The sequence below is a fragment of the Centruroides vittatus genome, unplaced genomic scaffold, assembly GCF_030686945.1.
Source record: "Centruroides vittatus isolate TY-2023 unplaced genomic scaffold, ASM3068694v2 contig_743, whole genome shotgun sequence".
NCBI classification, from domain to species: domain Eukaryota; kingdom Metazoa; phylum Arthropoda; class Arachnida; order Scorpiones; family Buthidae; genus Centruroides; species Centruroides vittatus.
In genome coordinates, this window is record NW_027122479.1 from 1145351 (window position 1) to 1170353 (window position 25003).

Sequence of the window (25003 nt, forward strand, 5' to 3'; positions counted from 1 at the left end):
TTTATAATTGACGTGTGTAAGAATCCACATCTCTCGGGACCGTCGCTCACCGAAACTGAATACATCGTGCGTATTTAGTAATGTATTCACTTTCACCTGTCATAAATGATAGTTTCTAAAACTTTTTTATTCATTTCGCGATATAAAAGCAAAAGCACTTATATGCCGCACGAAACTAATAGCAGTGATCGTCGACACAATACATAGAAACCATATAAACCGTAAACGTTTCGGATTCTAGGCTTATGCAGGATAACAAAATTGTACTGGCTCCAGAAGACCGCTAGTAAGAATTCCGAAACTACTCTGTTTCCCCGAAAATAAGATAGTGTCCTATATTAATTTTTGCTCCCAAAGATGCGCTAGGTCTTATTTTCGGGGATGTCTTATTTTTCGTATGGTATGGCGACTTCCGGCCACCAAGGGGAGCTCACCACAGCACACTTGTACAGTACGGCAGAGACAGCGTATGGTATGGCGGCAGACGACGGGTCTCTCGATGCCTTGCTTGCACGTTTACAAGTGACGGCCACGGAAGAGAACATCGGGGTTGGCGGTAGGTGACGGTCTTCGTGTCCCGCATGCAGCAGCTCTGCAACGGACGGTGAAGGTAGGGGACGACGGCGGCGGGGAAAAAGAATCACAGCTGCATGCTCTGGTGTTCTGTTCGGCGGGCATGCTTCGAAACGAAAACTTTGCTAGGTCTTACTTTTGGGGAGGCCTTATATCTAGCAATTTAGCAAAACCTCTACTTAGGTATTATTTTCAGGGGATGTCTGATTTTCGGGTAAACACGGTAGTTTCGGGTTAACTGAATTTTGGGTCATCCTATATAAGTAAATATTGTATTATTTTTGATGCTTTATTTTAATTAAATAATTTTACTTTAATTTCAGATGGCCTTATCAGTTTACTTAATTTTTTTCCTACTTGCTACAACTGTAATCTGCTACCCTTCTCTTTTCGGTAAGAATCTTCCATTATTAATAATATCTATACAAAAATATTATAAACAATAAATAATACAATATTAATATAATAATATAATTTTATAATATAAAGAAAAAGATTAAATTGTCATATTTATTTTTTGCTTACAGAACGGAAGAAACAGAGTATCTTCAAATCGTAGGTCCACTTTCATTTGTTTTTTTTTTGTAACCAGTAGATATTTATAATGTAGATAAAATTCGAATTTCATAGTCGTTCGAGCTGTAAACGTGACTCAGATTGCGAAAAGGACGAATGGTGTAAATATCGTTGTTATGGCACCTTTGGGGTTTCGTGTAGTGGAAAATGTATAAAATGCTAATAATATTTCATGTATTTGGCAAGAGTAATAAAAAATTATCTTAATAATAGTAATTGTTTAATCACTGTTGTTTGTAAAGCAATGTTGCCCACAAAGCAAGAATAGGAGATGCAATTGATCCATTTGAGATTTACTCATAAGAGTTTTTCTGTTTTGATTTTTTTTTACAAATAACAGTTACACTAAAGCGACTACAATTTACGCGGGACCAGATAAGTTCTCCAGATCTTCTTTAAGCGATATGTATGAGCTATACAATTCGAAAAACACGTGTTATACACGGAGTAGTTGCAACTTCGCTTTATTTCTAAGGTAATTACCATTCACTCTCATAAATACAAATAAATATAATATGTTTATATTTATGTTTATTTATGACATAAATATGAACATAAACATGAATAAACATAAACATGAATAAACATAAATGTAATAAAATGAAATAATACTATTAATAACGCTACTTTTCTGACAGTAAACGGCACTGAAATATACCAAAAATTCAATGAAAATATTTAAAATTTCGGTGGAAACGGAAACAACTGCCGAAAACCAAAAAAAAAAAAAAAAAATATTTCGATTTTTCGGATATTCGTCGCTATATCTCGAAAAATTACTAAAACAGAATAACAATTTTGATGGTTCTGGTTTTGAGACAGTGGGTTGCATTGAAATCCGCATAGAAATCTGATGTAGATGTTTTTCTGGAGACGCGATTCACCTCGCAGAACAATATTGCCAATATACCGTTCAACGACAATATCTCTGTGAGAACGACACTATAAACTTTCTTACAGGAAAACCCTAGTCATTCTATGCTCGCAGGGTTGGAAGTTTGCAGCAAAGATGGTGAGATATGATTGATATTGATAGTGATTACCTACAAGACTGTACTGTAATTGTTGTTGCATTAATTGTCAATAAAGTTTTCTTCAAAACGTCTAAATTTCACCTTTAATTTAAATATGTTAAATATTAAGTTGCATGCTTCTAGTCCTTGTTTACCATTATTATTTATTTCATTACTATAATATACTATAATATCTCCAAATTTGACAAGCTCTAAGAATAATAGTAGCAAAATAATTAAATATGGGCATTTAACTATTTTTAATATCTAATAAATCTTATTAGATACTAGCAGATAGGCCCGGCGTTGCTCGGGCAAAAGTAACGATAGCGAAGATTAAGACGATTACGTTATAGTCACAAAGGAAAAAGAGTAATTTCATCAACGAACTAAGTATTTCTAAAGAAAGGTCCAATTTGAAAATCGTATGTTTTAATATTGTTCGATTTTCATCGAATGTTCTAAAAAAGAAAAGTCGAGAAAAACCGAAGTGATCTGTTTAAATTTGAAAATCGAATATGTTCTAACATATTACTCTTTTTCTGTTTTTTTCTCCAGCGCCCGTAAATCTTGCACGTCGCTTTCTCTTGTTCTCCATTGTTACTTAACACTTCCATTGTTGATGGAAGTGTTAAGCCTTAATCCTGTCCCTCTCCCCGTGGGGAGGAATTTCGAAAAATCCCTTCTTAGTGTGCGTTCTCGTGATGTACCCTAACTGTGTACCAAATTTCAACTTTCAACTCCTAACCGTTTGGGCTCTGCGCTGATTATTATTATTATTATTAACATCATCATCATCACCATCAACTCGTCTCGATTATATATATAGATTAAAAATAGTTATAGTGAAGTTAAATTAAAAGATTTAAAAATTAGAATCCATTCATGAAAATACTTAATTTTATTTTAGAGGTAAAAAAAAATACATGAACCTCCACGTTTTATGACTGTAAATCAATCTGCTGAACTTTTACTGGAAATTACTGAAACAAAACTAAAATCAGGCTGCTCTGAAATGGATCTTGGTAAGTAATCGATAAGTCAAATTTTAATGTTGATCTGATAATTAAATTATATTAATTTATTTTAAGTAAAATTTTTCACAAATTATAGTTTTACATTTTCCATCGATGTCTTATAAACTCTATAAATCCTGTATTTACAGTGATGCCAGACAATTTCGTATCCAGATAAAGGAATAATCTCCTGATCTGTAACTGCAAATTATTCTTTCATATGGATACGGAATACCCCCTTATAACTCTGATATTGTCAATCAAATTTAGTTATCTTCAGAAATAAATAGAAAATAAATTCAAAATGGTTTATTTGTTTAAATACTTGTGATACATCTGAAAGTATATATAAATAATTACAAATACGTGCTTTTGTTTACTTAAAAAATATTTTTGAAAAATAATAAATTTTTAACATCACTTTTTTTAAAGCCTATGACAAAGAGACAATTTTGTTGGCATTGCCAGATTGGGCTCAGAAAATCAGAAAATCTTAACTTCGAATCTCGAAAATATGAAGAAAGCGGAGTTTGGTAATCCTTTACATTTACTTATCATTACAGGAAATTTACATCCATTGGAATTACGTGTGTTAAAAATATTTGCTGATGATCAAAAATGGTTTGAGCTTGCAATTGAAAAATATGTACATCAATAAATTTGTATTACTTTCTATATTTAATGCATGTTTTCTTTTTAAATTTCTTGTATATACAATATGATTGTGATTTATGCTAATTGTGTTCTTGAAACAGACATGTAATCGAAGACTTGCACAAACTGTTACATTAAAATTCAGAGAGAAATTCTGTGAATTTACATACATAATCATTAATATACATAATCAGTTTATTTTATGTAGATAAATTAAAAGAATTTTCTAAACAATTGAATAAAGAAGATAAAAATAAAGTTGTGAAACTTTCGTAAATACTACAAGATGTGTCAAAGTGAAGAAAAACTCAGTTGCAGTTTGTTGCCCAGTCGCACCTCAAAAGATGCACCACTGCAGCAAGTTTAAAGTTTAAAAAAAACAACAACAACGCTACAGGAACCAAAATATGCAAAAATTGCTGTAATTTTTGATCTTTGGGTTAACGGTACTTGTAAATAATAGTGATTTTGATTTTCTAAAAGAAATCACTCGTGTAATGAGCAATTATTTATTGTGAAATCATCATAATGCCAGGCTGCAATTTTTCTCTCCACCTCAAATTAGTAGTGGCTTGTAGTGGCCCTGTACGTAATACATTTCCTTTAACAATAGAATCATGCTGGTTATCTATCTAACACCTTTCGGGGGAAAATTTTTTAATTGAAATAACGTGACTTCCGGTTTGCATCAGAAGCTCTTATATAGTTAATTGAGGCCGCCTGTCCCTAAGATCTACACATTTGGTCTCGTCTTTCGTTTATCTAACTGAACTCTCGAGATTCAGAAAAGACAGACGGCCAACAGTGGTAATTTATGTTTACAATTTTTTCAAATTGCAGCCCAGTAAATAATGTAATAGAAACAAAGAACAAGCGATAAAAATATTTCGTAGCAGAATCAAAATACTGTATTAGGGGCTTGTGTGACCATGTTTAGCCATATCACTGATTTTAAATACAGTAGAGTTATGCAATTCATAATTCATTCTTTGCAATCTTAATTTTATGCATTATTTTTATTTTTCTGTTATATTAAAAATAAACCAAAATTTATTGCAGATTATTTAATATACGACAAGAAGATTTAATTTTAAATGAATTTTGAAATGCTGCATTAAGTCACATAATGTAGTGAAAACTACTTCAAGGTCTTTTAAAACATATAGCAATAGACCTAAACTATAAGCTAAATTAATCAGTCTATTTGGGAGAAATAACTGGAAATTTTGTCGCAAAAAACAAATGCTCACTTCGTGTTGTGTTGCGTGTGGATGTACGAATCAGAGGCGTAGCGAGGGGGACGGTAGGGGCGGCCCGCCCCGGGTGTCACCTGTTTAGGGGTGACACTCGACTCCAAAAAAAAATAAAAAGTGAAAAAAACTTTCACAGTGTTTTTGAACGATAAAGCACCGAAGCTTCGATAGTTTCATCAATCGATCCGTAAAAAAACAAACAAACAATAAATAAATAAATAAATAAAGAAGGCCAACAGTCTCCCGCGTGTCACAATCAATGTGTTTCGTACGGTGATGTATAGATTGTGACCTTGGTCTCCACCCACACTTTCGTCTATATGAGAAGCCACGAGATCTCGCACCATCTGAAAATCTTGCTAGGGCCACCTCTCGTGGTAGTACTGATGTATGGTTATGATTTATTTTATAAATCTAAACTTGTACGTCGCGACATCGCATATTCGATATAGCGTTCGAGTTGCTCGAGTGCGAAGATATTACAATTCAATAGTGTTTTGTAAAAGAGTTAAAAAGGGTGACACCACGGTCTGACTTGGGGTGAGGTGACACCACGATATCCGCCCCGGGTGTCACCCGTGCTAGCTACGCCACTGGTACGAATAATAATCGAAACGAAAATGGCAAGAAAAAGAATATCTTGTCATTTTTCTCACATTCAAAATCCAGTTTATTATGATAATGAATTTGACTATGAAAAGGAATGGCTTCGAAGTAACCTATGAGAAGTACTGGTATTTATTCTACACATTTTGATTGGGAATGCTTCATCTCGTGAGCATTTGTGAAAAAGCAATTTTTGAAATGCGGTACAATGCAATTTTTACTAAATTTATATTTAATAATACAAATCAAAACGAAAAAAGGTGTCATATATTTTAGAAGAAAACAATGAAAAAATGGAAATTAAAATTCCAATATTTTTAAAGTTTATAATAATTTATTTATTTATTTGTTAATTTACAACAAATTAAAAACTTATATAATAATATCGTATCTATTTTATTTGATACATAACAGTTTCTCGAGATCACAATTTAAACACTGGATACGCTTAATTGTAAATGTACAGTACATATCGCTCTCCCAAATGGATAAAACCACAAAATACTAGTAGTTGGTCGCAGCTTACCGATGGGCTGGCCTCGTGGAGTTTTCTGGGTTTTCGTGTCTAACACTTAGAGGCCAGTTTCCCAGAGAAAGTCCTTTAGGGTTCTTCTATTACAGATCTCCCTGCATCATCAAACAACCAAATCACAGTACACTTTTAATAATTTAAAAATTTGGCAGCGCACACGGTTACTTTGGCAAGTACCGCGGGACAACCGGTGGCGTCATAACGGTGATTTTTAAACACGGTTAGTTCTTTAGGTCACATTTTCTAAATGCCTTAGTACTTACAGGCAGTTGCCGGTAACACCGGTTACAATTTCCAAACACGCCCTAGGAAGGTAGAATCAATCGAACTACTTGTGTGACATCACTTACGTACGAGTATTCGCAGCGGCCGCACACTAAAGTGCTGCGGCACGATCGTTGAGAATCACTGCTCTAGGTGTTGGCATATTGTAATGGTGGTATAGGATTTTGTCAATTTTTGGAAACACTCAAGTTGTTGTGGTGGTTAATTACGATCATCGTCTATCAGTTGCAGGAAATGTCATCATCAATGCTGGAATTGATTAATTGAATTGAATAATTATCTAGATGAGGTTCATTTTAAAGTGAGAAATCTTCATCCTTGAAATTCTTGAACCTATTGTAGCAGGTCTGTCTGTTGACTGTGTACTCGGCAAATGCCTTGCAGATGAAATCATGAGACTTTGTTGCTTCGTGATCACTTTAAGTGATAGAGAAACAGCAAAAAAAAAAAAAAAAAAAAAAAACAATGTTCTTTCAAAAGTCATATATTCAGACATTACTGATATGTCTATTTCCAATGAAAAATGTGATAAGATGGCTACTCAACTTATATATCCATATCAAATGTTATGGAACATTTTTCCAGTTGTTTCTAGAAAAAAATCAAACTCTAAATTTCACCTATATAACCTGATAATTGCCAATTTGGATCTTTTGTCCAAATTAGCTTATTTAATCATTAATTAACCATATTAATGAGCCCAAATGTAATCCAGTGATAATTATTTGGTGATATTATTAATTATCCAGTGATATTAAATAATTATTCTTATATTTGTTGAGCACGACAAAGAAATATTTTTACTATAAATAATATAAATAAAAATAAATTTTGCATTTTGTTGATTAATTATTTAGTTTAAAATGCTCTATCGAAAATTGCTGAACTGACATATAGAACAGACAAACTTCATAGCACTTGATTAAATATTTTTTAAACACACAAAACATTTAGACAATTCGTGTCCATTGTAATGTAAAAAAGGCACATTACTAATAATTCAAGCTTAAAAAGAGAATCGTATGAATTAACTGATCAGAAACTCGCGAGAGGTTATTAATGCAGATTTTTCTAACTATGGTTTACGTCAATATATTTAAAATATAAAGTATTTTCCAACAAAATAAGTAAATTTAATAATTATATCCTAAAACTAATATGTTTGTGAAACTATAGGATATGCAAAAATTAATTAATCGTTGTAAAATAGGAGGTTTGCCAATAAAATAATGAGAATTTCATTTTAAATAATTTATTAATTAGATGCATACAAAATGAAATTCTCATTATTTTATCTATCGGTTGCAGGAAATGTCGTCATCAATGCTGGAATCTGCTACTGTTAATTTAAAGTTTATTAAAGTAGTCATAAAATACACGCTGCACACGCAGAAACTGAATAATGAATAGCGATACATATACAGAAAGGAAGAAATACATAAGTCTGTGCCCATAATACCTTTTAGATATAGAAATGTACAATATTTACAAGGTGGGTATTATGGTTACAAATAATGGGTAATTCGAGTGGAGCAAAAATATACATTAACATAACTAAGCGGATGGTTACAGAAACATAGTATCGCGACATATGGTACGGTTACAATAGAAACACACGGGTGTGCCTTGTTACAGTTAAGACACACCGAATGAGCGAGGCATATATTACGACAATGACAGGGTTATATTGACAAATAACTTGACATAATGATAATTACAGTACTGTAGATTGACAGAGGCTTATTGACCATTAAATAAACAAGTCAATACAAAGGTAGGTATATATAAAAAAAACAGAAAAGAGCGGATAGATCACTAGTTACCATTGGTCGTTGAACACGATTGAATTGTCGACGCTCTTCCAGATTACATCATGGGTGCCATAGTACAGCTTATCAGTTTCACTTTTAGAGAGATTGTCACGGTCGAAAAGTATTTTACGGCCGGTTTCTTCTCTAATTTTGTCAACAATTAAATTTATATTCCATTTCTCGTTGTCGAATAAGAAAATGCATCCGGCTTTCCAGACGACTCTTTTGGTGAGTGCAATGACCCAATTTAACATATATTTGTTTCGCTGTTTGATGGGGAAGTTTAAATGGTACATTACAGTTGGCCAATTTATGATTGTTTTAAAGATTTTACAAACCCAGTACCAAGTATGCTTAGCAGTTACACATCCGTAGAAAATATGGTAGGCGTCTTCTTCAAATCCACATCGAGAGCACAGTTTATTGTTCTGGTTACGATGAGTGTGGAAGAGAACCTTTGACATTACAATGTTATTCAAAATCCTCCGAGTCGTCTCCCTTCATTCGGCTGGAAGAAGCTCCGCATTATTCCAGACTTCTGTCCAGTCGATTGTGTTATCAGACGGGTTGCCATTTGAGACTCGCTTACGAATGATATTATAGATAAGCGATGGTCTAACATTGTTGTTGATTAAGTCATTATCAATTAAGCATGTGACGGTATTCCTCCAATGTTTATATTTCTTGTTGAAATCACGAGTGAAGGGTCTGCTCCCGTTGTAGCTGGAATCTGCTACTACACCGTGTAACTCCCCAACTCTCGAGCTCCCACAGATTTGGGTAACGGCTTTCAAACAGTTCAACCCACGACGTTAAAGCTTTTGCTACTCGAATACTTATTTTTACCATAGCTTATATTTCATGCTTGTACTAGGCTGTTTTACGACCTTATTTTACTACGACAAGTTTAATTTAAAATTATTTTTCCCATCCATGCGCTATGATGCATTTTTTTTAAAAAAAAACATTCGAAAACGGAAAATCTGTTTGACCGTCGGAAACATCGTTCGAAATATTCGAAAAACTGATCTGTACGAAACCGTCGGAATACCGTTCGAAAGTCTTAAAATATTGTATTCGATAGACCGCCCGAGGCTGGTAGTTTTACACTTCTGAAAATGCTAGCGGACAAGTTCATTCTCCAAGACTCTACTCTTGTAACGCCATAACACGCAAGTGTTATAATTATATATTGCTTTTAATTTTTTATAGTTGATAAATGATCTATTTGAATAGTTTTGCCTAAATTGATCTAAAGCTTTATTTTTCTTTCTTTTTGCAGTAGAGCATCGCAAGTCGTACCAGGGATTTTTAAATGTAGAAATTTTCCGTCCTTTAACATTTCGAATTTTTATAAATTGTTTAATTATATTTATCAACTGTAAGTATTTTTCATTGTCGATTCGTCCTATATCTGATGTAGTTTTGATAAGATCACTAATTTGTGAAAGACGTGCTCGATAATTATAATAAATCGTTTGACGAGATATAATTTCTTTTTCAAAAGCGGATGTAGTTGACACCTCAAAAGAGGTACCGTACATATCGGAAAATGGTCAGATATATCGCAGTTAAAAACCTGTACGGCCACAAATCCGACATTAGAGCCGAGCAAATAGTCAAATCTATTACCGAGCATCCGTTATAGTTTATGCACGTAAATTCCGAAGGACAATCGAATCTTAATCTTCCATTCGTTATATATAGTTGCAATTGGTTAGTATAGTTTAGTAGTTGCATTCCTAGTTTATTATATTTTTTATCTTTGGATTCTCCAATATTGCGGATCAATGTATCGGGATTATTGTATATTGTATCCATTTGTCGAGTTATTCTGGTATTCGTGTCGCCTATAATTATAACATACGGAGATACGTATTTCAATTTTTCATATTGATCAAATGTTTTATTCATAGTTTCTATTTGGTCCGGAGGTAAATAAATCAATAAGATTATTATAAGTTTTTGGAATAACAGTTATAGTTGAGTCGGTAACTCGCAGTATAATCATTACGCAATTATCAGTATTCTGATGAAATTTAATGTCTCCGATATTTTTTTAATCAACAAACGTAAACCTCCGTGCGGATGACCTAGTCCGTCGGGTTTCTTGGCTAAAGTCGAAATGATATTAAATCGATCGTTGTTTTTAAATAAATTAGTAATCGGAGAAGTAATCCGTGTTTCCGTAAGACCTATAACACGATTATTTAATAAATAAGTAAAATTGTTACTACTAATTTTTTTGATTAGCCCTTGGCAGTTCCAATTAATTATTCGTAATAAGTTATTTTGTTGCCTTTTCTTCTCATCATTCTTTTCATTTATATCGGTTGGGATGTCCGATTTAGTAAGTTTTCTGAAGGAATATATTCTAAAAAATCTTTGACATAAACCAAATGATGCTGTATTAAACTATAAGTAATTTTGTGCCTATTTAAGATAAAATAATCATCTTTTAATTTAATTCGAAATCCACGTTTCCTTAGATCAATATAATGCGGTAGAAGCATTTTCCTTCTTAAGCGTGAATTCTTAACCAAATCTGCAGCCAGATTAACATTCTGCCATTCTCCTAGTAATTTATTTTGTTTTAACCTATTATAGTTCATCAGTATGTTATTGTGAAAAGTGAAACGCCATCTGCCGGCGAGACGACGAGGGCGGGACGAGACGCGACTTCGCGAGAGGAGACGACGGTTGAAAAAGAACGCGCGAAAAGACGGAAGACGAAAAAGAAGTCCTACGTTAGTTTTTTATAATAATCGCAATATTTGTATGTAATTTGTATTCCTTAAAACGTTCCTGTTATCCAAACCTTTCTTATCTCAATTAAAGTTTTTTCAGAGACAAAAGAAAAAGTCTCACAAAAGTGGGGGCTCGTCCGGGATAGGAATAGGCTTGGATGTGGATTAGGCTTAACTCGAGGAGATTCGACGAACCGCGCTTTGGTTTTGCGAGTACGCCGGACATTTACGGACATTTCTGTTTTTGTGAAAATTTCGACGTTGGACAGTCCGAATACATCGGCATTCCGGAAGGACTTCGACTTACATTTCGGCAAACAGTGAGTAGTTCTAAAATTCTACTTTTAAGATGGCGACGCTCGAGAAATTATCGGCGAAACACTAAAGTCGGCCTCGACAAGTTCGATAAAATTGTTGCATCAACTTGTATTCGAAGAGGTTGGAGATAAGAATAACAGAAAAAGATCGAGAACCTTTGGTGGATTGAATTTTCCATCCAAAGAGGACGAAAACCTAAAAAAGAAAGTGCAATATATTAACGAGAACTTTCGATTAAACGATCTAGTTGTTTTGTGCAACTTATTAAACGTTAAATATGACGGTACTAAAGACGAAATCGTCGAAAGGCTTGTTCTTTCTCTTTCTGACTTAAGATCATTGCAATCGAATCTGATCTTGGCAGACGTTGATACCGAAGACGAAGATGTATTAGAAGTTCGGTCTGTCGATGATTCATCTAGCAATAATTGTCCGCGTGTTTCGGATACGACCAAACTTTCCATTAACTTTCGTGACGTGAAAAACGTAATCAAACCTTTCGATGGTAGTGAATATTGTTCTATCGATAAATGGCTGGTCGCATTCGAAGACTTTGCTAAAATGATGACTCGGTCCGATTTACATAAATTTTTATTTGCGAAACAATCCTTAACAGGGTTAGCGAAATTATTTGTCGAAAGTCAAAGCGGTATTAATTCCTGGGATAAATTGAAATCGGAATTGACTCATAAAAATTAATATCTTCTTAAGATAAGTTATTGAAAATAACTTTGGGTCGATGTTATCCTAGGTATACAAAATGGCGGCTCGTCTCTGAAACAGTGGGGACGCACTTACTAACCTAACCCGACCTATTCTAATAAATTACCCCTATTCTAATAATTTTGTTGGCAATAATTATGGTAATTTATTAGAATAGGTTAGGTTAGTACGTCTGTCCCACTGTTTCGGAGACGAGCCGCCATTTTGTACACCTAGGTAACGTTAACGAATGTTTTGCTTTAAAGTTAGTATTCCTTTCGTGGCTTCGATGTTTAATTTCGACTTCTCTTTTGACCAAAGGAATTCGTTGGTGAAAATATTTTTTCTGTGGAAGTTGTAGTTCCCGAAAAACAAATAGTTAATTTTATGAAATTATTAAAATCTTGGAATTCAAGATTCTTTTTGTGCATTTCATTAATTATTTTGATCCACCTAGGCTATCAGCTGCATTGATTTTTTCCTCATTCAATTTCTACTAATGTTTGGTTATTGTCTTTATTAGCATTCATTGATCAAATTGTTGAATTTCATCTGCTTCTATTCATGTAATATGTTCCTTTAATTTTTTCTGGAAACGCGGTCCACTGCCAAAATCCAGAAAATTTTTTTTTCCATTTTTTCAAATGTTTGTCGCCGCATCTCGAAATGTTACTAAAATAGAATAACCATTCTGATGGTTCTGGTTTCGTGACAGTGGTCTGCATCGAAGGGTATTAATGTCGCTGGATTAGTTAAGTGCTTGGTTGCTCCGAAGGACTCTAGGACTGTGCTGCTAGATACGACCAGAAGAAAGTTCGCAAGGTGTTCTTCCAACGGACCTGTTACGGATTACGTGACTGTCTGAACCCTTAACTGTACGTGTGTGGAAATTTGTTTAATCATTGCATCGTTGTTTTCTAGTGGCTGTGAACATTGTAACCTTTGTAACATTCTGTAGGGTATGGAATCGCCTAGGCGTGCGATTTCCGCCCTGTTTTAATATAACGAACTTTCGGGACGGGAAAACCGTTAGAAACGGCCGTTAGAAACGACCGTTAGAAGAACCGTTGAGTTTCAAGTCGACGACAGAGGGACGATTGGCTGGCGGAGAATGACCGTTGGCCGGACGTTGTGGAAACCTTCAAATTTGATCGGCGGACGATTCAAACGCCGGACACTATTTAAGCAGTAGTTTCGGCGGGAACAGGGTTCGTATCGGGAAGATCGGATCGGATCGGATTAGGATCGTTGTTACCGAAGTTCTAACTGTCTCTCTCGTTGGACGCTACGGAAATCTGGGGAAAGTATACTCCAGTGGTTGAGTACGAACTTGTTCCTGACTCGGAGGTGGTGTTAATCATAAGTCTGTTTGATCGTAAGGAGTTCTTTCGACGAATTTGTACGGGAATAGTCGGTTGTCGTTGGATTAGTGTTTGTGCATATTTAATTGTCACTCTAATTTGTATTATTTTGTACATTTTACTGTAAATATAAATTCTGTGTTTCGTCAAACCGACTGAGTGGTTATTTTGAACATTACTCATTCTTTGTTATTATAAATGTTTGTGTTATTGTCAACCGTACGTAGTAGTGGACTCCCCATTTGAATTTGACTTGAGTATTTGAATTTTTTTCGTAAACGCGATCTAGGGCCCGTCCATAAATTACATAAGAGCGATTTCGGTCATTCTAGACACCCACTCCTGTGTAAGAGACCGTAATATTTTCTTTGATCCCCCTCCCCTTCCCTTCCCTATCTTACGTAATATTTAGGCATAGTTTTATAGAAAGATTTTAACAAAAATAAAATTTTTTAATGAAATCCTAAAACCTTAGGTCCAAAATATATAATTATTAATTAGTACAGTACATATTAATTAACTACATATATATATAACCCATTGAACGCGTGCCTACCCGCTGTCTGTCCGTGTAACGGTATGCCAAAAACGGGCACTAGAAGCGCCCCTATCGTGTGTCATATTTCAAACATTTTAAATAACAATATAAATTAATATTATTCATTTGGCCAATAAATTGTTATTTGGTCAATATAACAATAACAATATAAATAATTCAGTATATTTGTAATAGGAATTTATTATTGTCACGGAATGCCTATAATGTGCACTAGGGAGCGAATAGTGAAAAAACGGATAGGTTTGAAATAGTTTTGAAAATTATATAGTAAATTCTCTAATTAGTCTGGAAACGGGGAATCTAATTCTTGCATTCTGTGAAAACGGGTAAGATTGGCTATAATGTAATAATCTTAATCTTCGCTATCGTTACTTCTTGCCCGAGCAACGCCGGGTTTATCTGCTAGTTATTTATAAAAGACTATGTGAACAAATTTAAAAATATAAAAATTTAATGAATTCCAATGAACAATTTATTTTAAGAACTTTATTTTCTTAATTATTAACAATCTTTTTATTGTTATCATCATTAATCAACATCATAATATTCATTTTTACATTAATTTTAATTTTCACAAAAGGACGCAAAATACTTTGACAGATCGACTAGCACGTGTAAACAGAAACGTCATACAAAATGAAACAAGAGAGAATACAAACTACATTCCGTCGCCATATTAATTACATCTTGGCTAAGGCCAAGAATATAAACTACACGCTGCTAAAATGTGCTAGGTGCACCTGGGGACTAAATCATAAAGCTTGTAAAACTCTATATAATAGGGCAATACAACCAATGCTACTTTACGCGGCATCAAGCTGGGGTCACGTAACTAGTAAAAATTCAGTAGCAAGTAATTACTCTCTTTTCAAAGATAGTTTGCCATCAGAATTTCAAAGTGCTGCAGAACTGTTTCTGCTAATGCCTCTCTGATTCTAGCGGAGCTCCTTCCTTCGCCACTATGTATTGTAGAAAAGATTCTAAACTACTACGTCAGAACTACAAACATCGAGGCTCAACAACAGTCTCTACTCCTATCTACGGCTATTCAAATGTTACCATATTGCAATTACCCTATCTTTGATCATCGCCCTGTAAACAAGGTTATCTCCAGGGTACATTTGGTATCATCTGCTTCCTCCATGGATAACCATGCAGACATTAATATCTACACAGATGGGTCCAAAAGCCCCCTTCGTGTCTGCTCAAGTATCTGTATCTTCCTCCAAAATGACATATTTTGCCCAAAATATGTTAGAAGGTACAGATACCCCCACATATCAAGCTGAAGAAGATGATGTCTACCGAGCTGTTCAGTGCGCCACTTCACTACCAAACAAAACTCTGTCTATCAACATTTACAGTGATTCTTAGTCCCTCCTGAAAGCTCTATTAAATCCCAATTTCAATAGCAATAAAATCACATATATCCAGCACATATTAAAAACCTTGTAAATAAGATAACTTTTACGTTTGTTCGTGGCCATACTGGCATCCTAGGAAATGAAAAAGCTGACTTTGAGGCTAAGTCAGCTGCTAAGGACTACACTCACATCCCTCTCTCACGCAGCAGCCTTAAAAATTATATTCGTGACAACGCTATGCAAAAGTGGAATCAACAATAACTCTGAATTTCAATACGCTTTTATTAAATCCAGGGGTACAGAATTTGCTATCTTCTTATTATCTTCAATTATTCAGATTGTGTCGTCCTTATATACTGTCGGCCTATATTGTTGTTATAAAAATAGTTTTCTTTTGATTTCTTTAATGTTATTATTGTAAATTATCATTTCCTTTAATGTATGCGCGGTTTTATTTGTAATCGATAATTGTAAAAAAAAAATTATTTTTGTTTACTTTTGGGCGGGTTTTGCATGGCAGCATTGTGTTGGTGGTGGGGTTGATATGTATGGGGTGCAGGACTGGCAACGGGGCATTCTGGTTCCGGACTTTCAGCTGTTAGGAGTGTGTCATCCTTTGGAAGCTGTATATGTAACTGGTAAATTTTTCTTTGTTCGTTGTGGTGGAGATTGGTGATCTTGAAATCCGTTTCCATCAGTAAAAGAAATAGTGAAACACGGGATATAATTTGTACACGTGAGATAAGTGCCCGTTTTGCAATATCACTGAGTGGACATTTTTTCGTTTGTTGGAATTTTTTTGTTTTGATTTACTTTTCGCCAAAGGACTCGTTGTGAACCGCCACGTGCTGTGTATCCTAGTGTGTATTGGATAATGTGTATATCTGTATATATAATTTTGTACATAAAGATTAGTTTTAAGTGACTGTCTTGCTTTTCTCTCCTTGTGGTAATCCGAATCACTCACTACCTGCGATTTTTAACACCACGGATCTTCGCAGATCTCCACAAGATATATTTACAGAAAAAAAGTAGGAAAATATACACTGCCTTCATCGATATATCCAGAACCTTTGATTCTGTTCATGTTTCAACATTGGTAAATAAATTGAAACAATATGGTGCAGGCAATAGATTTTCAGATTCGATTATGTACAGTACCTTTTTTCTTCTTATAAACTTCATATTATAAATGGCAACTTAACTAACCCAGAAATTATTACAAATCGAGGAATACTTCAGGGTGAACCTTTTTCTCCATATCTTTTTAATTTCTACATAAACGACATAAATAATTTATTTGATAAGGATAACGAAGGAATATACATTAATGGACGTTGTTTCCACTATATTTTATACGCAGATGATTTAGTATTATTAGCACCAACTCGTATAACATTACAGAATAAAATTGATAGAATAAATAATAGAACTTATCGTCGTTATATTTATTGATCAACACTACAAAACCAAATATAATTATTAATATTTTTAGAAAGAATATTAAACTAACTAATCAAGAAAAAGACCTCTATTTAGACGGCAGACCCCTTAAAACAGTTAACAATATAAAATACTTTAAGCTGGAATAGTTTATTTCAACAGCATTTAAACATCCTTACTACAAAAATGATCGATAATACTATATATTTATGTTCAGCATTAGAGATTTCTGATCTAAAACTCCAAATTAAATTTTTCAACGCTATAATTCTACCTTCAATATTTTACGCCAGCCCGATCTGGGCTCTTGATCATTTTTATAAACTCGAAAAATTTCATATTACCTACTTACGTAAATTATTTAAGCTTGAGAGGACAGTACCAGGTTATAATGGAACAGTTTCCTGAAGAAAGGACTGGCCCTGGTCGAGCTGGACTAAGAGAAACATCACTACAAACAGTTGTGTTGATGTCATTATGGTTGTTAGGCAATCAGGAGTCGTTTCGTTGCGTCGCAGACAGATTTGGAATAAGCAGAGGACATGCCTATAGAGAATTTGTATATTTAATTAAAACTGTCTCCTCGTTAAGGTCTAAAATTATTGTTTGGCCTAAAGGTGAAAAAGCTAAAAGCACCATAAGGAACTTTGAGACCTTACGAGATATAAGCTTTCCTGGTGTAATTCGATGCATAGATGGAGCCCATATATCAAAATCAGCCCCAAAAGCATCAAAAAAATGCATATTTTAATAGAAAGCAATATCCATCTGTAATTCTCCAAGCAGTATGTGACTCTATTGTTTACAGATGCGTTTGCAGGGTGGCCAGGATCTTCTCATGATTGCAGAGTTTGGAGCAACTCACCACTGTGTGAAGCTCTGGAAAAAAATCATCATATGATTCCAGAAGGGGCCCATCTCCTTGGAGATGGAGCTTATCCACTTTCTTTAAATATTATGATACCATATAAAGACAATGGTCATTTGACAAGGAAAGAAAAACTTTTTAATCAAATTTTTAGTTCGAGCAGGGTCGTCATTGAATAAGCGTTTAGACAATTATTTGGGCGATTTAGAAGCCTCAACCACTTGTTTATGTTTCGAGTTGATCGAATCTCCCAAGTTATTGTAACAGCTTGCATTCTACATAATTTATGTGTATTAGAAAATGATGAATTTTTAGATGAGTTTGATAATGTTTCTGCATTATCTTGGAATACAACTGTTCCCGGAAATGTTACTCAAAGAACAGAAGTGAATAGAGATGATGCAGTAAAAAAAGAGAACATATTGCTAATAGATTATTTTTACTGGCAAATTGCTAATGTAATTTAGCAAACAAATTTCTCTTATGTATTAAAATTGTTATATATAATTAACATGTAGGTTTCTGTAATGTAATAAAACTTACTCTTATACTGGTATAATGAGAGTAAAAGTAATGAAATTGTAATCTTTGTCTACTTGCCCTAAGTTTGTCAAACAGATAAACACTACATTAATAAAATATTTATTAGTACAGGTAACCCCCGTATAACTCGGGGTTATGTTCCAAAAATTGCCGTGTTATGTGAATCCGTGTTATACGAAACAAAGAACAAGTATTAATACGAAAAGGGGGATTAGGTTCCAAAAATTGAAAACATGCTATTATATTTTCATAATTAAGATAAATATCTTTATTAAATTTTTCTTAAGTGATACATATTAATATAAATTAAACAATGTTTTGTTCATCATTACTAAGCACTATTAACCGAGGGCGTTTTCTTTTTGGCAAGTTATCTTTATCCTCTGAGCATTTTTCTGCATTGTCTTCAGATCCATGCTTTACCTTTTGCAAAAAATATGTTATTTTAGATTGCTTGCTTTCAGTTAAAAGATCTTTATATATTTCTTTATATGGTGCTAAGCGCTTATGAAGAATAAAGCAAGTATGGAATAAGGGAGAAACGTCTGGAAACACAAAAGCAGAAGTGTTGAGATCTGGCAATATTGAAACAAGTTTCGAGAAGAACCGTGTGTATCGACAGAAGGCGAGAAAAGAAAATTTACATACCTAAGTACTAATAGTTCACGAAAATTATTATTTTCGTGAACTACTAGTACTTAAGTATGTAAAAATTTATTACATTTCACGTTGTACGAAGGTTTTACCCAATTCTCGAACCGTGTCAGAGAGAATCCGTGCTATAGAAGTGCCGTGTTATACGGGGGTTACCTGTATACATAATCGGTAACTTCTTACGAATTATGTGATTTACAAAAATTACAATATAAATCTTATAGAATAAATTTTTAATATAATCTAAATCAGCTATGTTTATCTCTATACTGGCTGAAATCTATTGAATGTACAGAAAAAAGTGTTTTATTAAAAGATACTATCCACGAGCTTTTGCAATGTTGGTAAAACACACTTCATCTTATATTTAATGCACAAACTTAAAAATATACATATAATACCAAGAACCAGTAATAATAACTAAGGAATTGAATATGCTGAAACCTCTCTAAAATTTCCATCTAAAGTTTATTTCTAAATAATCCACAAATTAAAGAATAAATCAAAAAATTATAGTTATAAACAAATATATATATTTATTTTGTATAAAAATACGTACATAAAAGCAGTTATTTTTTCAATATTTATAATAATTCCTTCGTAACTAAGACTTTCTTCTTCCATCTTTTGGAACTCCCTCCAACGTCTCTCTTCTCGTTCTTCTTTTTCTTTATCTTTTTTTTCTTATCTTTAACATATTTCTTAAACCATGCTGGAGGTTCTTCTTTTGAGAGTTTTGGTTTTTTTGGTTTCGGAGTATCATTTTGGTGATTAGAGGATGAGGGAGAATTGTGACAAGAAGTAGAGTTTTCAGAAGAATTTGATGTGTTGGTTGTGAAGGTGAAGGTTGTTGGGAGTAGATAGCAGTGGCGTGCCGTCATTGGAAGCGGCGCTTCCACCGCTTCCCTCGTATTTTCTAAATTATAAATTCATATTGGGCGATTATTTTCATATTTTAACGTACTTTGAATTAATTAAATTTAATATTTTATTATTCGATCATTTCATTCATTCATTAGATTTTATTAACATAACAGAGTTATATGCTCTGATTTCGCAAAGCATTATCAGGGCTACATACAATGAACAAGGATATACAAATATGTACAAAATAGAATGTTAGATCACGTAACAGATTTTCTTACAGTAATAAGAGAGGTAACGATGCTATTAATAGACGAGAGGTATTAACAATTACAATATTAAAATATATAGCAGTTTAGAGAAGCTGCAATAAAATCTGTAGGAATAGAATATTTAGCGTACAATACAATAAAGCCCGACAATGTAGGTTTACATAAATTAGTTAGATACATCAATAAGTGAGAACAATTTCTAAATCAGATGATTTGCGGATAAATAAGAGGAGACAAAGTTCTTAACCGTCGGTGACAATTGGTAACATTTGGTAACAATACGAAATTCAGATACGTATAACACCGGGAAAAAAATTACGGCATGAACCCATAAATTTGAAACATTTCGCGTAAGATACAGTAAAACCCCCTACAATGTGAGTTTGCCCAGATTGAACATTCCACCACTAGTATATCACAAACTGTAAGGTATTACAGATAACATAATTTCTGTACATAAAATACAATGATAATTTTAAATATGTAAGATATGGAATAGCTACAAACATAGTATATAGATTTTTTTTTTTTCTTTTCTTTCGAAGACACAATGTAGTGACGTCATCCTTTTTATTCGGTTGGAACGCTTTTCTTACATAACGCGTTTCGGGCCGATGCCCCTCTTCAGCCAACTAAACATTAAAAAGTATGAGATGGCTATATACAAATATTTAAAATAAATACTGCGACAGCATACATAATTAGTTTTTAGAGGTTATTACCTTCTAAATCCTGGTGGTGAGAGCTTGTATACCATTAAAAGCTGGTCCGTACCTCATTCGATAGTTTAGACGGATGTGAATAGTCCAAGGGTACGAATCTTTATAAAATTCCATAAAAAAGTTTAGTATCAGTCTGTAGAAGTATATTGGGTTATTCTTCACAGATCGTATTCGTGAAACCATACCTGAGATTCGTCTACCGGTGTGTTGTCTAGCGCTGATCTCGTACTCCTCCACCTCAACTGCGGAGTACGATCTGTTTCTAATTTGCATATATCTGGTCGAGCATCAGCAGGGGAAATATTCCTTTTAATAGGTTTCTTTTCCAATAAAATTATTCGGGGACCTGGCGGTGATTTTTTAGAACTCATCAGTACACAGCATGTGGCCATTGCTATTTTTTCCGCTTTTAGTATTTTTAATATCTGTCGCTATGCAAATGACGTAACATCAGATCTTAAAACAGTTTTTTGTTTTATAATATATTTTATAGTAGTTTAATCCAATTTTCATTAATTTTTATGCTTAGATTAGTATTTATACAGGTCTTATTTTTATTTTTGATGATTTCTACACTTTCTTTGAATTTCCTGTTGTATGTCTTCTTTTCTCTATGTAGAATGCTTATTTTAGTATCATCGATTTTACAGTTATTTAACACACAATGGTCATGGAATACTGAGTTTAGTCTGTTGTACTTTAAATCGGCTATATGTTCTTTCACTCTTATTTTGAGTTTTCGTTTTGTTTCTCCTATATAGAAGTTGGTATTTTCGCAAGTACATGGTATCTTATAAACTATGTTTTTCATATCGTCTTTTTTTATCTTCTGTTTCTTTTTTCTTTGTTTGGCTTTAAGTCTAGATAACAAGTTTACGTATTTTGGAGCAAGTTTTATATTATTTTTCCTCATATCTATGTCGATTTCTTCATAAAGGTTCCTAATGTATGGGAAGCTGGCATATTTTGGTTTCAATTCTGTTTTTTTATCTTTTATTTTTGTTTGGTTATTAGTAATTTTATTTTCCCATTTATGAATCAGTCTGGTTGGGTACCCGTCTAGGGCAAACCTTTTCTTCAATTCGATGATGTGTTTGAGTTTATTAATTTCTTTGCTAGTTCTATTCTGTATTTTTCGGTATTCCATGTTAAAGATGTTTTGTTTTATATATAATGGTATATTTGAAGTATATTTTATTGTGGTGTTAATTGAACATGGTTTTTTACAAGGTTTAAAATCTAATTCGTTTTCGTTTCTTGTTATCGTGACGTCTAAGTATCGTATACTATTATCGGCCACATTTTCTTCCTCTATTTTAAATTGGATATCCTTATCTATATTGTTTATTATGTTTTTTATCATGTTAGGCTCTACTTCTGCATCATTATATATAATTAGGACGTCGTCTACATATCTTTTATAATATTTTATGCCTGTTATATTATTAATTTCTTTATCAATGTCGATCATTATTATTTCAGCTAGTTTCGGGCCTACGACGGACCCCATACTAATACCATTATTCTGTGTGTAGTATTCTTCATCTATCTCGAAATAATTACTTATATATGCAAATTCTATTAATTCTATGATATATAATTCTACTTCTAATTTTTTAAGTTTATCTTCAATTAATTCCCATTTTATCGACGGGTCCAGACTAGCCATTTTTGATGTTTTTTCTATTTTAACGTTTTTTAGACTGTCCAAAAGTTTCTCTGTGTTTTTAATAGAGTGCTTCGAATTTTGGTATTTTTTAAGTTTTTGTTTAAGGAATTTTTCCAGATTATATAATGTAGCGAATTTAAAATCGACTATGGGTCTTACTTTTTCTCCCATTTTGTGAGTCTTAAGTTTCACATTCAATTTAGGTGTTCTATCATTATCTTGATTAAGGATGAACTCTCGTTCTGCTCTTGTGATTTTGTTAAGTTTTTGCAGTTTTATAACTCTCTTTTTTAGTTCTTCATATAGGATTTCTTTCGGATTGATTGGTAGTTTTCGGAACTTATTGCTTTCCACTATTTCTAGCTGTTTTAACTTAACCCATTTTTGGGTTACTATAATAATTTGTTTACTTTTATCGGCTCTAATGAGGTCTAGCTGATTATCACTTAAGAATTTTTGCAATGTTTCTATCTCGTCTTTGTATTTATAGTAATTTTTATCTGTTATAGTTGTTTTATTATGTTTTTTTACAGTATATTTTTTAATTTTATTACTTAAGGTCGTTTTCAGAATTCTTGATTCTGTATCTTCGAGTTCATTGCACATACGATCTAAATTAGGTATTATATCCAATACTTCCCAAGTGTTAGTGCAGAAGTAAAGCCTAACATGATAAAAACATAATAAACAATATAGATAAGGATATCCAATTTAAAATAGAGGAAGAAAATGTGGCCGATAATAGTATACGATACTTAGACGTCACGATAACAAGAAACGAAAACGAATTAGATTTTAAACCTTGTAAAAAACCATGTTCAATTAACACCACAATAAAATATACTTCAAATATACCATTATATATAAAACAAAACATCTTTAACATGGAATACCGAAAAATACAGAATAGAACTAGCAAAGAAATTAATAAACTCAAACACATCATCGAATTGAAGAAAAGGTTTGCCCTAGACGGGTACCCAACCAGACTGATTCATAAATGGGAAAATAAAATTACTAATAACCAAACAAAAATAAAAGATAAAAAAACAGAATTGAAACCAAAATATGCCAGCTTCCCATACATTAGGAACCTTTATGAAGAAATCGACATAGATATGAGGAAAAATAATATAAAACTTGCTCCAAAATACGTAAACTTGTTATCTAGACTTAAAGCCAAACAAAGAAAAAAGAAACAGAAGATAAAAAAAGACGATATGAAAAACATAGTTTATAAGATACCATGTACTTGCGAAAATACCAACTTCTATATAGGAGAAACAAAACGAAAACTCAAAATAAGAGTGAAAGAACATATAGCCGATTTAAAGTACAACAGACTAAACTCAGTATTCCATGACCATTGTGTGTTAAATAACTGTAAAATCGATGATACTAAAACAAGCATTCTACATAGAGAAAAGAAGACATACAACAGGAAATTCAAAGAAAGTGTAGAAATCATCAAAAATAAAAATAAGACCTGTATAAATACTAATCTAAGCATAAAAATTAATGAAAATTGGATTAAACTACTATAAAATATATTATAAAACAAAAAACTGTTTTAAGATCTGATGTTACGTCATTTGCATAGCGACAGATATTAAAAATACTAAAAGCGGAAAAAATAGCAATGGCCACATGCTGTGTACTGATGAGTTCTAAAAAATCACCGCCAGGTCCCCGAATAATTTTATTGGAAAAGAAACCTATTAAAAGGAATATTCCCCTGCTGATGCTCGACCAGATATATGCAAATTAGAAACAGATCGTACTCCGCAGTTGAGGTGGAGGAGTACGAGATCAGCGCTAGACAACACACCGGTAGACGAATCTCAGGTATGGTTTCACGAATACGATCTGTGAAGAATAACCCAATATACTTCTACAGACTGATACTAAACTTTTTTATGGAATTTTATAAAGATTCGTACCCTTGGACTATTCACATCCGTCTAAACTATCGAATGAGGTACGGACCAGCTTTTAATGGTATACAAGCTCTCACCACCAGGATTTAGAAGGTAATAACCTCTAAAAACTAATTATGTATGCTGTCGCAGTATTTATTTTAAATATTTGTATATAGCCATCTCATACTTTTTAATGTTTAGTTGGCTGAAGAGGAGCATCGGCCCGAAACGCGTTATGTAAGAAAAGCGTTCCAACCGAATAAAAAGGATGAAAAATTCGCCCAGTGTTTAAGTTTACGTCACTACATTGTGTCTTCGAAAGAAAAGAAAATACAAAACACGGTTTCCTCACGATAGATAGATAGTATATAGATTAATATTAACCAATACAATATTTTTCATAAGAGATATGCTATATACAAAAGTGTTAACAGTTATTTACACTACATATCCTTAGTATATATAAGGTAACAAAATATAATCTAATACTATAGTCAATTGCAGGTGTACTGTCCAGAAAAACGAGTACATTTCTTCTATACTGTTGAATATGCAGTCTATATCTGTATTGTGAGGTCACTTTGACCACAATACAGTCATTTTATCAGCAGCAATATCACCAAGAAAAGAAGATATTTCCTCTATACTACTGAAGTCTTGCAAACACGAAGACGATAAA